The 14456-nt window shown below is 37.3% G+C and overlaps 1 protein-coding gene across 5 annotated transcripts in view; it reads left to right on the top strand.

The window, feature by feature from the left end:
- Positions 1-3686: 3686 nt before the first annotated feature.
- Positions 3687-14456, top strand: part of LOC101415069 (zinc finger protein 596-like) — a 73681-nt gene continuing 62911 nt past the window's right edge. For 2 of the 5 annotated variants that reach the window (XM_058275472.2, XM_058275468.2), the window contains exons 1-2: positions 3694-3815; positions 6380-6509. The gene's annotated coding sequence lies outside the window, so the exon portion shown is untranslated. Of the gene's footprint in view, positions 3816-6379; positions 6510-14456 lie in introns of all 5 variants that reach the window. The other 3 variants (XM_058275469.2, XM_058275473.2, XM_058275470.2) reach the window with 2 other exon arrangements.

Genomic DNA, 14456 nt, shown 5'->3' with positions numbered 1-14456 from the left:
TTTGAATAAGATGATAAATGAAGTATACCAGACATACATTTATAGAACATTACACCCCAAAACAACATCACAAACATTCTTCTCTCAAGTTCTCATTGACTCTTCTCTAGGGTAGAACTTCTGTGTGGATATAAGTCAGATCTCAATAAATTTTAAAATATTGAAATTTAAAAAAGCACTCTGATTATAATGGTACTAAGTAGGAAATTAATAACAGGTAGAAAAGGGAAAACTCATAAGTGTATGTAGATTAAACAATACACTCTTAAATAATCAGTTTTTCAAAGACAAAATTGCAAGGAAAATCAGCAAATATCTCAAGATGAATGAAAACAAAGACACAACACATAAAAACTTACGGCCACAGAACAGATGTAGCAGTTGAGCATCTCCTTCCAATGTATGAGGTTCTTGGTTCAATTACCTGTCCCTACTAAAAAATCATAGCAGTTTTTTGCCTTCAGTGTTTACTTTTAAAAAGAAGAGTTAAAATCAAAGCCCTAAAGCATATCTGGAGGAACTAGAGAAAAAGCTGCAAACCATCCCAAAAAGCAAGCCAAAGAAAAGAACCAATAAAGATTAAAGCAGGGATAAATAAAAATAGATATTAAAAATAGAAAAAAAGAATCAACAGAACCAAAATTTGGTTCTTTGAGAAGATTAACAAAATTGAAAAATCCTTAGCTAGTTTAAGCACTGAGAAAGAGAGAAGATGCAAATAAATAAAATCAGAAATGAGATAAGGGACACTAACACTGACCCAGCAGAAATTAAAATATCAAGAGATATTATTAACAACATGCCAACAAAACTGACTATTCTTGAAATGCATGAATTGTAGAACCCATCAATAGCCCACACTGACCCTAGAAAAAATCAAAGACCTTAACAAGCCAACCACAATTTTAAAAAATGAAACAGTCATCAAGAATCTCCCCAAAATGAAAGGCCCAAGACCAGATGGCTTCACAGTGAATTTTACCAATCATTCAAACATGATCTAATACTGATCTTGCTCAATCTCTTCCAAAAAAATTGAAAAGGAAGCAATGCAACACAATTTTGTCTCTGAAGCCATCACCTTAATACTAAAGCCAAATAGAAATATTATGGAAAAAAAATTATAGACAAATATCTCTAATGAATATAGATGTAAAAACTTTCAATAAGATACTGCCTAGCCAAATTCAAAAGCATATTAAAATTATACACCATGATCATATGTTTTTCATTTTGAGGAACTGATGCCAGGGACTGAAACTAGGACCTCATATGTGGGAAGTCAATGCTCAAGAACTGAGACACATTGGCTACCCTGAGTTAGTTTTTTTCTTTGTTTGTTTATTGTTTGTTTTTGTTTTTAGGTAGCACCAGGAAGGGAACAATAAGACCTCACATGTGGGAAGCAGGTGTTTAACTACTTGAGCAATATTCACTCCCTGATCATATGGGTTTAATAACAGCTATGCAAGGATGGTTTAACATAAGAAAATCAATCAGTGTAATATACCACATTAATAAATTGAAGAAAAAAATCACTTCATTATCTCAAATGATCAAGAAAAGGCATTTGACAAAATATATACCTTTTGAAAAAAAACTCTCTGAAACATAGCAATAGAAGAAAATTTTCTCAATGTGATAAAGGTCACCTATGAAAAACCCATGACTAACACTGTACTGAATGGTGAAAGACCATTTTTCCCAAAGAGATCCACAAAAAAACAAGGATGTCCACTATTTCTGCTGTTATAGAATATTATGCTGGATGTTCTAGATAGAGCAATTAGGCAACTAAAAGATATAAAAGGCACCGAAATAGAAAAGGAAGAAGTAAAACTTTCACTATTCTCTGAGATTATGATCCTTTCTTAGGAAATCCTAAAAAACTATTAGAACTAATAGATAATTTCAGCAAAGTGGCAAAATACAAGATTAATATGCAAAAAATCAATAGAGTTTCTATACAGCATTAATGAGCAAACTGAGGAGGAAGTCAGGGGAAAAAAATTCCATTTACAATATTAACTAAAATAATCAAATATTTAGGAATAACCAACCAAGGACATACAGACCCCTATTCAGAGAACTACAAAACATTGTTAAAAGAAACAAAGAAAGACCTCAATAAAATGAAGGACATTGTGAGTTCATGTGTTGGGACACTAAATATCACTTTTATTATCACTAAGATGTCTATCTTACCCAAACTGATCTGTAGATTTAATGCCATCCTGTTACAAATTCAAACAGTCTTCTTTGTAAAATTGGAAAAGACAGTTATCAAATTTATCTTGAAGCACACGGACCCCTGAATAGCCAAAACCATCTTTAAAAAGAACGAAGTTGAAGGATTTTCATTTCCTGACTTTAAAGCATATTATTTACCCAAAGTGGTAATAAACAGCATGTACTGGTATAAAGATAGATTGATTGATGAGATTGAATCAGGGGTTCAAAATCAAATCAAATCTATGGTCCAGTGACATTTGACAAGGCTGTGAAACCAACCCAGCTGAGTTAGAACAGCCTATTCAACAAATGGTACTGGGAAAACTGGATACCCATATCTGAAAGCAAAGGATCCCTATCTTACACCTCATTAGCTAAAATTAACTCAAAATAGGTCAAGAACCCATATCAAAAATCTAGAACCAAAAACTCCTAGTAGAAAACGTAGGGAAACAACTTTAAGATCTTAAGGTAGGTGGTGGTTTCTTGGCCCTTACACCCAAAACACAAGGAAAGAAATAAAAAATAAATAAATTGAACTTAGGGCTTTCTCAAAATAAATCACTTTTTTGTTTCCAACAATTTTTTAAGAATGTGAAATGCAGACTATTCAATGGGAGGAAATCTTCCGTAACCATCAATCCAACAAGCACTGCGCTTCCCGCGAGGCCAAACGTATCGCTGTTGTCGATGCCCTCGGCAGAAGCTTCCTGCAGCCGGTAACTTTCCCGCCCCTCGCCGCCCCAGCGGACGCAGGGGGCTGTGTCCTGCCCGCCCCAGCCTGGTCAGGATGGAGGGAGGCCGAGGGCGGCGACAGCAGCGGTCCCTTAGGCCTCGCAGTCTTCACGGTCCTCGCCCTCCCTCAGCAGCGTGGACAGAAGGAGCTGGTGCTGGTGGTTCCCCTGCTGAGGCTTCTCCCGGCAGGAGCGCGTCGCCATCTCCGCGGCGGGAGGAGACGCCGGGCACAGCCAAGGGGCGACAGGGGACGGGGCCAGGCCGAGGGAAGGCTCCCGGCGCCGCCGGGGCTGCGGGAGGACTCAGCCCAAGAAGCCGCGGCGGCGGCGGCTGGAAGAGGAGGAGCCACGGCCGTTGTGGCAGCGCCTACGCGTCCATCCTCCTCGCACTCGCCTCGTCGCCGCTCCAGCCCTGCACGCCCAGCAGGAGCCCGCGGGAGCCGGGGGAGTCATTTATGTATCTTTCTTAATACTGGAGAAACAAGTGAGGTTGTTTTAGAATTATATAAGGTAACTGAACACAATTGTTTAGATTGACACTTCGATAAATTGTTAAGCTGCCTTTTGTCTATTTTATTTTTTGAAGTTGAGATGAAGTTAGAAAAAGAAAATCAGTGAGGGAGTTGATGTAGTTGGAGTGGTTGAACTCCTACTTGCAGCTTAGGTGGTCCAAGGTTCAATCTCCGGTACCTCTTTAAAAAAAAAAAAGGCAACAAAAACGGTGGGCGTGACGTCATCAACACGGCGACGGAAGTCATACCCTGAAATAGCCTCCGCTGACACTCTGGGGAATGGTAGACTGGAGAAGGACGCCACAAATGCTGAACCGAAGAAAGAGAAAGCTATCAGGTAGGAAACTTCCATCCAGGACCTACCGGTCCTCTTCCCTTCCCTGTCAATTGGCCCTGGCAAAACTTGGGAGTTCTCCAGAGGCAGCAAGCAGCCTGGTTCCCTCTCACTGGGGAAACAGATTTTAGAGGAACTCAAAGCAGTGAGTCAGAACTCCATGTATGGATATCCAGGTACAGAGACAGAAGCCCACACAGACCCGGTGCTGAAAACAAGCTGCAAAAGAATGCTGAAAACAAAAGGCCCAGTTTTAGGGGGTGGGGAGTAAAATCACTGCAGAATGAGTATGGATGAGCGGCGCACCCCCTCAATTCAGTTACTGTTGATGGAATTTATTAAATGCAGAGTTAACTTTTCTGAGGGGATCTCACCATTTTGGAATGACCCTCCCTGACTCTCAGAGTCAGGATAACCTAGTAGGGAAGAAACTTTTGGCAGAAAAGCCTCACAGAGAAAAATGGAGGGGGAGGGTTGAACTGAACTGCTGCTAGACAGGAGAATCCCAGAAATGAAAAGTGTAAGGAAAATGGGGCTCTGAGTGACGGAGATAATTAAAGCAAATCATGGGAGCTGGGGACAAATATGTGCACAAAAAGAAACAGAACAGATCAAGATTCCTGGAAAAGGAGAGGAAATAACCTGTCAAGTTATGGCAGGTTGTTATGTTTCAGGTTCTGGTGAAAGAAGAACTTAGAAGAGCTAGAAACTAAATTAAGCTTCAGTTTGCTGATGTAGGGCTTAGCATGAAGGGCTCCATCTAGGGCCTACTTAATTTATTTACCAATTTCTCCCCAGTTTGATCTGGCTCTCAGCCATTGAGAGTAGTGATCAAAATGTTAGGGTTGAGCCCATTTTCAGTTACTGCCTAAAGTCTTGGAGTAGTACTTGCAGGTTATTTTCATGTTGGGCTCATAGATTGTCATGATGCCTGTTTTTCCATGATCATCATTTTTATGTCATGCCAGACATAAAGAAATCATTTGCTGGGCAAATGACCCCGGACATAAAAAACTCACAAGTGCCTAGGGACACACATTCAAAACCCTTGAGAGAAAAGAGTTTACCAGGGAGACTATAATGAGTACTAGAATGACAAAAGGCCCAACTGCCTGCATAATGGTATACTCCTAAGCTCAGAACCCATGATTTGACCCAACTGAAATCAACATGATCAAATCAGGGCCTTGAGGAAGGCCTTACCTTTTTAAACCATGTGATCTATTTAATTATTTCATGCAATTGTGTCTCAACTTCCCCAGGAAGTGTGTACCCAATAAAACAGGTGGTGTTGGCAATTGCAAAAATGCCTCCTTGTTTCAGCTAATAAGTAACAAGTTTAGCAATGCTATTGTCCAAATCAAGTTTAACTAATAAATCTAATAACTTGCTGTGCAGCTTTAGCTCTAGCAGTAAATTCAGTAATTTATCCTATTGTGATTGATAAATATCTAATCCTGTTTTCATTCATGTTAACCCCAAGGCAAGGTATCAGCAATCTGCCAAAAGAGGCAAATCCAGAGTCATTAACTCCCTGAGTAAATCCTGTTTTCCCTGAGACTGTAGATTGAGGGGAGTAGTCCCGTGAAAAGTTTCAGATTTATTACAGATTCCAAAGGGACAGTGATGAGACCAAATACACATTGCCCAGACATTTATTAGTTATTAAGGTAATTTACTGCCCAGACAAATATCTAATAACATTTCCACAATAAAAATATTGCCTGATAGAATCATATAATTACAGTCAAGGTGATATTGTTTATTAATTCATTACTAGGAATACTATTATTTTTCTGTAGTATTCAAGAGTCTGTGGTATTAAGAGTACAAATGAAGAGGTGACCAAAATTTATTTGTGTTGTGAATCTTTTGCAGATCCAGTACCTTAAACCTGAAAGTTGGCATGCATTGTTAAGATAACTTGTAGTTTGTGGAGGCATGTGAACTATTATAGAAAGTTTTCCAACCTCTTCCATGTTATCTTTATACTTCTTTCAACCAGTTTTATATAGTGTGGTTGATACTGAGCAAAAGCAGATTCTTTCCTTCCAATACACTTTAAAGATAAATTCCTGAGGTATTGTGGTTTCAAGTGAGAAAAGTTATCTGCTAAGGATAGTAAAGATAGCAATGGCCCAAAAATTTGCCTCTTTGGTTGTGTGAGGAGTTCAGGGTTTTTATGGATACAAATGGGAAGATACAGAGGTTACAATCACAATAGTAAATATACACAAGCTCGTTTTCAAATAACAATGAACAAATGTAAGTTTAGTCTAGAGTAAACTCCACAATAGTAAGTATACACAGGGGTGAGAATAATTTTGAAATAATTATAAACAGTGTAAAGTCAGACTGGAATAACAATCATAATAGTAAGAATACACAAGGGTGAGTCTAGTTTGCAGCAACCATAAAGAAAGGTGAGGTTGACCTATCCATTTTCAGGTATTTCAGGTATTATCTTTGGACTATTCTATAATATACAGATAAAATAAAAAGGAAAGCATCTGTATAATGAGTCAGTAATCATAAACTTTTATTAATTCTTAATTTTTTGTTACAAGGTTACAGATCCAAGAAAGCTTAAAGCAGAGTAAAGAAGACCTTGGATCTACTATTCATATTTGATATGAAGCAAATGGTGCTGCCTGATCCAAAGATACTGAAGCATTTGCAATAACAAATTTGATTTGGGTAAAATAATGTCCCTTGCAATGTTTATAGATCAGGATTTATGGTGACAATTCCGATAGTCTGTAAGGCCACCTTCCTTTGAAATGTCCTTGGAGAAGCTGACAATGGCATTGTCTTTCCAGGCCAGTGCAAGGATAAAGCATAGGGAAATAAAAAGATTTTATGCATTATAAGTATTAGTGAGGTAGGGTCTGTGTGAAAACTTGTTTATGTTAGGACTTATTTGTCACCTTGGGGATAAGTAGTCTATTTTGTGACATTTTCTAATTCCCTTCCTGGCTAATTTGATTTTCAAATCTCCATAATTAGCCCAGGAATCTGATGGAATTTTTTTTTCTTAGTTGAGTAATGTGGATGCATGGCTCCACACCCTGTAATTACGTTGTATTACCAGAAGTTAGGAGTACTTGGCAGGAGTCCTATTAATGAGGATCTGGGGCTGTCTTTTGTATGTGTCATTTCCAGTAGACCCATTATCTTGGTGACAGATTATGATTAATGGAGTATCTGTCATGTAGGACAGGAAAGATATCCTTTACTTGTGGAAGATAATCTTTGGCATAATGCATTAAGGATTTGTAAACTGGGTCATGTCATGGTGTGACAATAAGTGATCAGATCTCAATTTATTCTCAGTGATAAGTCTGCTAGGAACAATTTCATATGGGGGAGAATTTAAGTTTCCTGAAAGGAATGCTATGAATAAACAGAGTCCCACAGGTAAAATTTTGGGCCAGAAAAGGCTAGGTTCTTTAGTTAATTTAGACAGTATTAATTTAAGTTTATAGTATAGCTGTCTTACTAGTGGCTCTTTTTGCATGAAAATATGCAAGTGCCTCTTAAAAAATATTCAGTCTCAGTCCTTTTTGTGTAAGCTTTTATTTTAATGATGACAACTGTAGATGGGAGTATATTGGTAGAAAGGAGATAATTTACTAGTCCACAATTTTCACCTGGCTTACAAGAAATGAGGAGCCCTCTTGGCTTCCATGGCATGCTGAAGCTCAAGGGTTCTTAAACCAGGGGAAAGATTTCAGAGGGTTTTTGAGCTTGAATTGAAAATTTTAATTTAAAGACATGACAATGTTGATTGTCTATTAAACTATCTGCCATCACCTTCTGAGAAGGGGTCTGTGGTTTTCACCTGACTGGCAAAGCGTCCATGAATAAAAGAACCCCTGCTAATGATATTAGCACAAGGTCCTTCTGATATAAAGCAGGGTTGGGTAAGAGCACAGAGTTCATCCTTTTTTTGTGGAAGAAAATTGTGGATGGCTACCTTATTCAATCAGTAAGTGGTATAGCCTGTTTGGAATGTACCATTAGCAATGCTAGCATAAGAAGCATTAATAAGCAGTGGCATCTGGGTAGATCATAAGAACATGTATGGGGTCATTAATTCTGAAGTTATCAGTTGACAATCATGGTGAATCCCCTCATTGGATAAAGGTAGCAGAGTAGCAGTGTCAGTAACATTGCAGCATTTTAGGTAAAGGTTAAGAGGTAACATAGAAGGACATACTTATGTAAGAAGTCAATTTTCTGGAGGAAAAATATTAAGCCTGCTCAGATTTAAGTTCACTGAGGCTATACTTAATTTGGTAGTTTCTGCTGCATCTTTAACACTATTTGGGTAAGAACAGGCAAGTGCATCAAGGTGGAGGCTGTAATATGTAATAGATTTGGAGTTTCCTCTGTGTTATTGAATTAACATCCCTAATACTGGGTTATATAACCATTTACTCCAATTATTTCCTGTTAACAAGGAGAATAGATCCTGATTGAATCTATGAAAATAATTATAAAACTGTAAATTTAAGAATATTCAGTAAGAGTTTTCAGACTCTGGAGAGGTCAGGCAAGGAGATAAAGATGAATGTTTTATGAATTATAGATATCTTAATTCAGTAAGTGTCACTTGTATCTAGAAAATAGAACAATAAAATAGCAATAATCCAAAGAAAACTATGATCACTCTTTATCAGTTCATTTAGCTCTAAGTAATTAAGCTGTGTTTCATTAGATCTTCGGTTATAAATCTCAAGAACAAATCAGATTCTTCATTAAAATTCTGGAGATCTTGACGGTACAGTGGTATGCTCTCAAAGTTATTTAAGGAATGTCATTAGAAGCTGGTGCCTCAGATAACTTGGCATAGTTCTTCCCATAGGTCTCTGAAACAGCCCTTTATGTTGAAGATGAAGCACACTGATCTGTAGCTGATTGCAAGAGTTTTCAGGGAAGCATCAGAATAAAAACTACCTGTAGATGACAGAAACTTAAAATATTCATGGTTAACTTATTGCTGTTTCACAAAAGTGAACAATCAGGTGATAGGATACAAAGCATTATTCGAAGAACAACTGAAATTATGACCAATAACTACTGTCTAGTATCAGACTTTTCAGCACTTGTACAACTCCTGGCCACTGTGTATATTGATAAGTCTCTAAGAATTTCATATAATTTCTGAAATGTTTATGTATTTTAACATTTTATCCTATAATTTAGCCAACAGAAAGTTACAAAATCATTTTTAATTTGATAGCACTTCCTGTGCAACTGATAACATATCAAATAAAACTAACTAGTTTGTCACCTATCTTTTTACAAGGTATATTAGTCAGCCAAAGGGGTGCTGATGCAAAATACCAGAAGTCTATTGGCTTTTATAAAGAGTATTTATTTGGGGTAGAAGCTTACATTTACCAGGCCGTAAAGATAAGTTACTTCTGTCACCAAAGTCTACTGCCACATGCTGGAGCAAAATGGCTGCTGATGTCTGTGGGAGTTCAGGCTTCCTAGGTTCCTCTCATCCCAGGGCTTGTTTCTTTCCAGGCTCAGCTGTCCTGCTTGCTCCACAAGGCCAGCAGTAAACTATCAAGTGACTAGCTCTGTCTTTTTCCCTGGAGCTCAGTTCTTTCTGGGCTCAGCTCTGTGCTCCACTCTGTGCTTAACTTCCTGGGCTCCAGCTCAAAACTCCAGCATGAAAACCCCAACATCAAAACTCCAACTAACTCCTCTGCTCTGCCATGTAGTCCTTTGGTGGGCAGGGACTCAGCATGCCACTGACATGACCCAACCAAAGCCCCAGTCATAATTCAATCATATGCAGGTACAGACCAGTTTACAAACATAATCCAACATCTATTTTTGGAATTCAGAAACAGTGCCAAGCTGCCACACAAGGGGAAAGAGAAAAGCCCAGGGTCCAAGGGCCCTCTGGAAAATCCCAGTGAGAGTTTGAGAGCAAGATGATAGTCTTTATTGTTCAGTTTTTGGAAGGAAATAGTCAGAAGTTGTCAGGTTTAAACATTTGATAAATAGGATTATGGGAAACAGTAAAACAATATTTAGTTCCTTAACGGAAGTGACATTAAAATACTTTATAAATAAAGAGAGGCAGTAGCATGGTGGTAAAAAAAAAATTATTTCAAAAGGGAGAAGACATTTTCTAAAACAGTTAAATGATGTTTATATAAAGGACATGAAACACAGGTGATCTCTTTCTGATAAGCTACAGAGTCTTTCCCTCTAAGTAGGTTATTCAGATGTTTTAGAAAAGGCTTTTATTATTAAGAGTAGACCAATAATCCAAGGATACTTTGTCATTGTAAAGGAAAGAAAATCAAATACTCATTTTGCATGAAGATTGTCTAAGAAAACTTAAAAATCTTATAAATTTATCAATTTTTAACCACCCATGACCATGACAGACAAGATCCCTTTTCTGAAAACCTTCTACAGCTTTCTATATCTATTCAGATTGTCCTACATATTCCTTTTTATCATTCTGTAAAACCCTGTCATTTTACATTTCGGCAAAGCTATTTTCCATTCCCGTAAGAAAACTCATCCTGCATACCTTATATATTTGTTATCAAAAAGATCTTGTAAACTGTCTTCAACCCAACATCTTTCAAAAGTCAATTTATGTTTTTTGATCAACTTAAGGATCTACTAGATATAATGCTGTATTATTTTATTAGAACACTGCGTAAATTTAGGAAGAACACATCAAACTATAATAAAATTGTATGCTTATATTCTACGTAGTACTGCTAATTCCAAAGACATAGCTATTTTTATTTAGTTAATATTCAGTCAGTCCTATTTGATTAGGGTTTACCTGAATTAATGTGAAATTTAATTTTTTTAAGAAATTTGGATTTCTGTGTATTCTCATTCTCCATTTTCACTGGAACTATTAGAAGTTTGTTTTCCTTAATTTCTGGAATGATAGGTATATTAATTTATATATAAATATCTTTAAGCCAACTTGAGTAAAGTTCTTTCAAGGAAATTCATAAGTTACTTTGGTAATACCATTCAGAGGTAGGAAAATTTGATACATCAAACATATAGACAGATACAAAAAGAGAGCTTATAGCTTCAATTAAAGCTAATTAAACCATTTGTCAAACACAAAAACATAGAAATAAAGAAAACATAGATATCGTCTGAACATACACTTTCTCATTTGTCTTTTGCAAAGAGTCCTTTAATGAAACCAGTTTTCTTGCATTATCTTAGTATATTCTGATTACTAAGTAATGTAGGCATTCCATTTAGTTTAGTTTTGGAGCCCCTTTTCTAAAATGATGAGTAATTTTGTCTAATTGGATATATCCCAAGGTGGACATGGGAACTCCAGATTGTCTTTGGTAAGAATTTGACATTTTTTAAGATTGATACAGCTTCCAGTCCCATAATTATTTTTTATTTTTAAAGAAACTTTAGATTATATAAATGTTACATAAAAATATAGGGGATCCCCATAAGTCCTACTCTTCCCTCTACACACCATCCCACGTTAACAACATCTTACATTATTGTGATACATTATTATAGTTTATGAACACATATTGAAGCATTGACACTAACCATGGATTATAGAGTACAGCATAGTTTACACTCTGTCAGGCACAATTTTGTAAGTTATCACAAAATATATAATGGCCTGTATCTGTTATATTGCAGCATCATTCTGAATAATTCCATTGTTCCAAAAATGCCCCATATTACACATATTCCTCCTTCTCTTTCCACACAGAACCTTCCATGGCCACTGCCTCCATTTCAATGCTAAAAGTTCTTCCACTGCTTGAATAATAATAGATTTATAGTAGAATAATAGTAAATCTATTTTAGTCCATTTTTCATTACACAATCTTGTGGATTTTGGGATAGTGATGCCCAGACTGCACCTAATTGAAAGGGGACTTTGATCCCAAGAGACAGATAGATGGACCTATCTTGCTTGCTTGTAGTTGTAGACTCTGTTCCTTGGAATGGCTGTTGTCCATTACCATCACCTTGTTAGTTGTCCTGGGTGAGGCCAGTTAACTGGAGAGTAGGTTTTGCAGCTCTGCTGAGGTTCAGAGCCCAGTTGGCATGTGGACAGACGAAAGATTTAAGTGTCTTGGACATATGCCTATCAAGTATGATACTATTTATAGCTTCAGATAGATGGGGCAGAAAAGCCATGTATAGTGAAACCACAAATGAGTCCAGCTCTGTCACAATGGGGAGCATAAATTCCAAAGTAAGGCTCACTATCAGGGTGCCAAATTCCTGTGCCATCTGCCCTTCCTGTAGTGTCTGGACATCTCCAGAGTCCTCAGGAGCCCCACTATTTCAGGCACTACTTACTGTGGCAGTCAGTGAGATCCTGCTGAGATGTGCATAAGGGTAACATCTGGAATGACCTCCTGACTCAAATCTCTTAGCCATAAAAACTTGTGTTTACCATTTCCCCCTTTGGTCAAGGTCTTTTTCCAGGTGTATTGCTAGTTGGTGCTTGGTAATAATCCCTTGGCTCCAGGGAGGCTCATCCCCAGGAATCATGTTCCATGTTGGGGGGAAGGTAGTTTGTTTATATACTGAGTTTGGTATAGAGAGATGCCGTATTTAAGCAACAAGGAAGCCTTCAGGAGGTAATTCATAGGCAACATATGCCAGAGTTCCAGAGGTAGAGAATAAAATTTTAGATACACTTGAGAATCCCGTTTTTATCATTTCACTTCTTACCTTGTACACGTACAAAGAAACCAGTAGTAGCAGAAATGAAACTGGTCTGTACAAAAGGTCTAGGGACTTAGGCTAAACGTTTGAACTTTCTTATCAACAAGATTAACCCACTAACCTTTGGACTGACAGCTAGTGAGATCAAAGAGCTCAAACACAAAAATAGTGGACCTCAGATCTGAGGGAGACTCCTCCAAGAATCTTGGCCATGGTGGGGAGGAAAGACAACACAAAGGGTTCAGCAGGCATTTTTTTCTTTCTTTTTGTCTCTAGAGTCCTTAGCAGTCACCTTGGATCATCTTAGCCAAAACTGCCCCCCAAAAAAAACCAAAAAAATTCCAAATGAAAGTTATTTTTTTGGAGCTCCTAGGTTTTTAAAGCAATTCATGAATCAGTGAACATACAATCCCTAAAATGGAAGGGAGTTTAGAAGACTGAGAGCAAAAAGTCTTCTATAAATAGGACAATGTAGTCTTAAAGAAAATAATATTATTGCTTGACACAGGATAGTTTTCCTTATTCGGCTTAGCCTTCACTTAGAGGAACTATCTATAGAAGAAAAAGGGATCTGTTGAATTATGTTTGGTTGTTCTCAGGTTTCAGGTTCTGGGATAGGTGCATTAAGAGACAGGAAGTTAGTTAAACTTTAGTTTGCTGGCATGGGGCTTAGAATGAGGGACCCAGGCCTATGTAACTTATGTGTCATCTCATAGGCTTTTCTCACTTCTTGCATTAAGAAAAATCTTAACTACTTTCTCAAAAGAAATTAGAATAATTTCCACAATTCAAGAAAGCACATATAAAAGTACCATATCCTGAAAAAAAAAAAAAACCTACCTTTTAAGAGCTTATGGACTGGGAAGCAGATGTGGCTCAAGCAGTTGGGCTCCCATCTATCATATAGGAGGTCCAGTATTCAGTTCCTGGGGCCTCCTGGTGAAGACAAGCTGGCCTGCATGGTGAGCTGGCCTGAGTGGAGAAATGGCACACACAAGGAGCTGACCCATGCAGGAGTGCTGGCCCAGGCAGGAATGCTGGCACACACAGAGTGCTGACCTGCAAAGGAGAGCTGATGCAGCAGGATGATATAATAAAAAGATAAAGAGACAATAAGAGAGAGAGCAGACCAGGGAGGTGAGATGGAATGAGCACCTCTCTCCCGTTCAAGAAGGTCCAAGGACGCATTCCTAGTGCCACCTAAAGAGAAGAAGACAAGTAGACACAGAAGAACACACACCAAATGGACACAGAGATCAGACTGAGCATGAACACAATGGGGTGGGGGAGAAATAAATAAATAAATCTTTAATAAAAGAGCTTTGGACCCACCATACATGTTTTATACAATAGGATGAAGAAAAATCTTAAATATTTGAAAGGGATAACCAATATTCCCTTTTCAAAAGGAAATAAAACCCAAAAATAATGAGAAACATGGAAAATAATCTATGAACTGAAAATTAAGGGGGAAAACTCTTGTAAATAACCTTGGCACAAATAATAAAGTACATTATGAAAAATAATTATAGTTGAATACATTATGTAAAATTACCAGAGTCACAAATCTAAACCAATATTCCTAAGATAATTGCTAGTTTTGTATTTTGTAAAATACTTACGTAAATTAAAATTAATGATTAATTGACATAACCTAAAAAGAAACATTATTGGGGTGGAGACATAGGCGTTAACAGAGAAGCAAAAAATAATTCATTTATAAATGGAAAAAGTAGAAGAAATTTCTAAGATACAGGTGAACATTCCTAATAGTTCTTTCTGCCATGAAGATAGTGTTCTATGACTGCACAGTCCATTACAGAAGCCACTAGCCCATATAGCTATTGGGCACTCAAAATTTGTTTAGTGCTTCTAAAGCACTGAATTTTTAGTGTTATTTAAATTTGCTTAATTTAAATTTAA

Source organism: Dasypus novemcinctus, chromosome 14 (assembly GCF_030445035.2).
Source record: "Dasypus novemcinctus isolate mDasNov1 chromosome 14, mDasNov1.1.hap2, whole genome shotgun sequence".
Taxonomy (NCBI): Eukaryota; Metazoa; Chordata; class Mammalia; order Cingulata; family Dasypodidae; genus Dasypus; species Dasypus novemcinctus.
The sequence above is the reverse complement of the archived record's forward strand: the minus strand, read 5'-3'. Positions and strand labels throughout refer to the sequence as shown.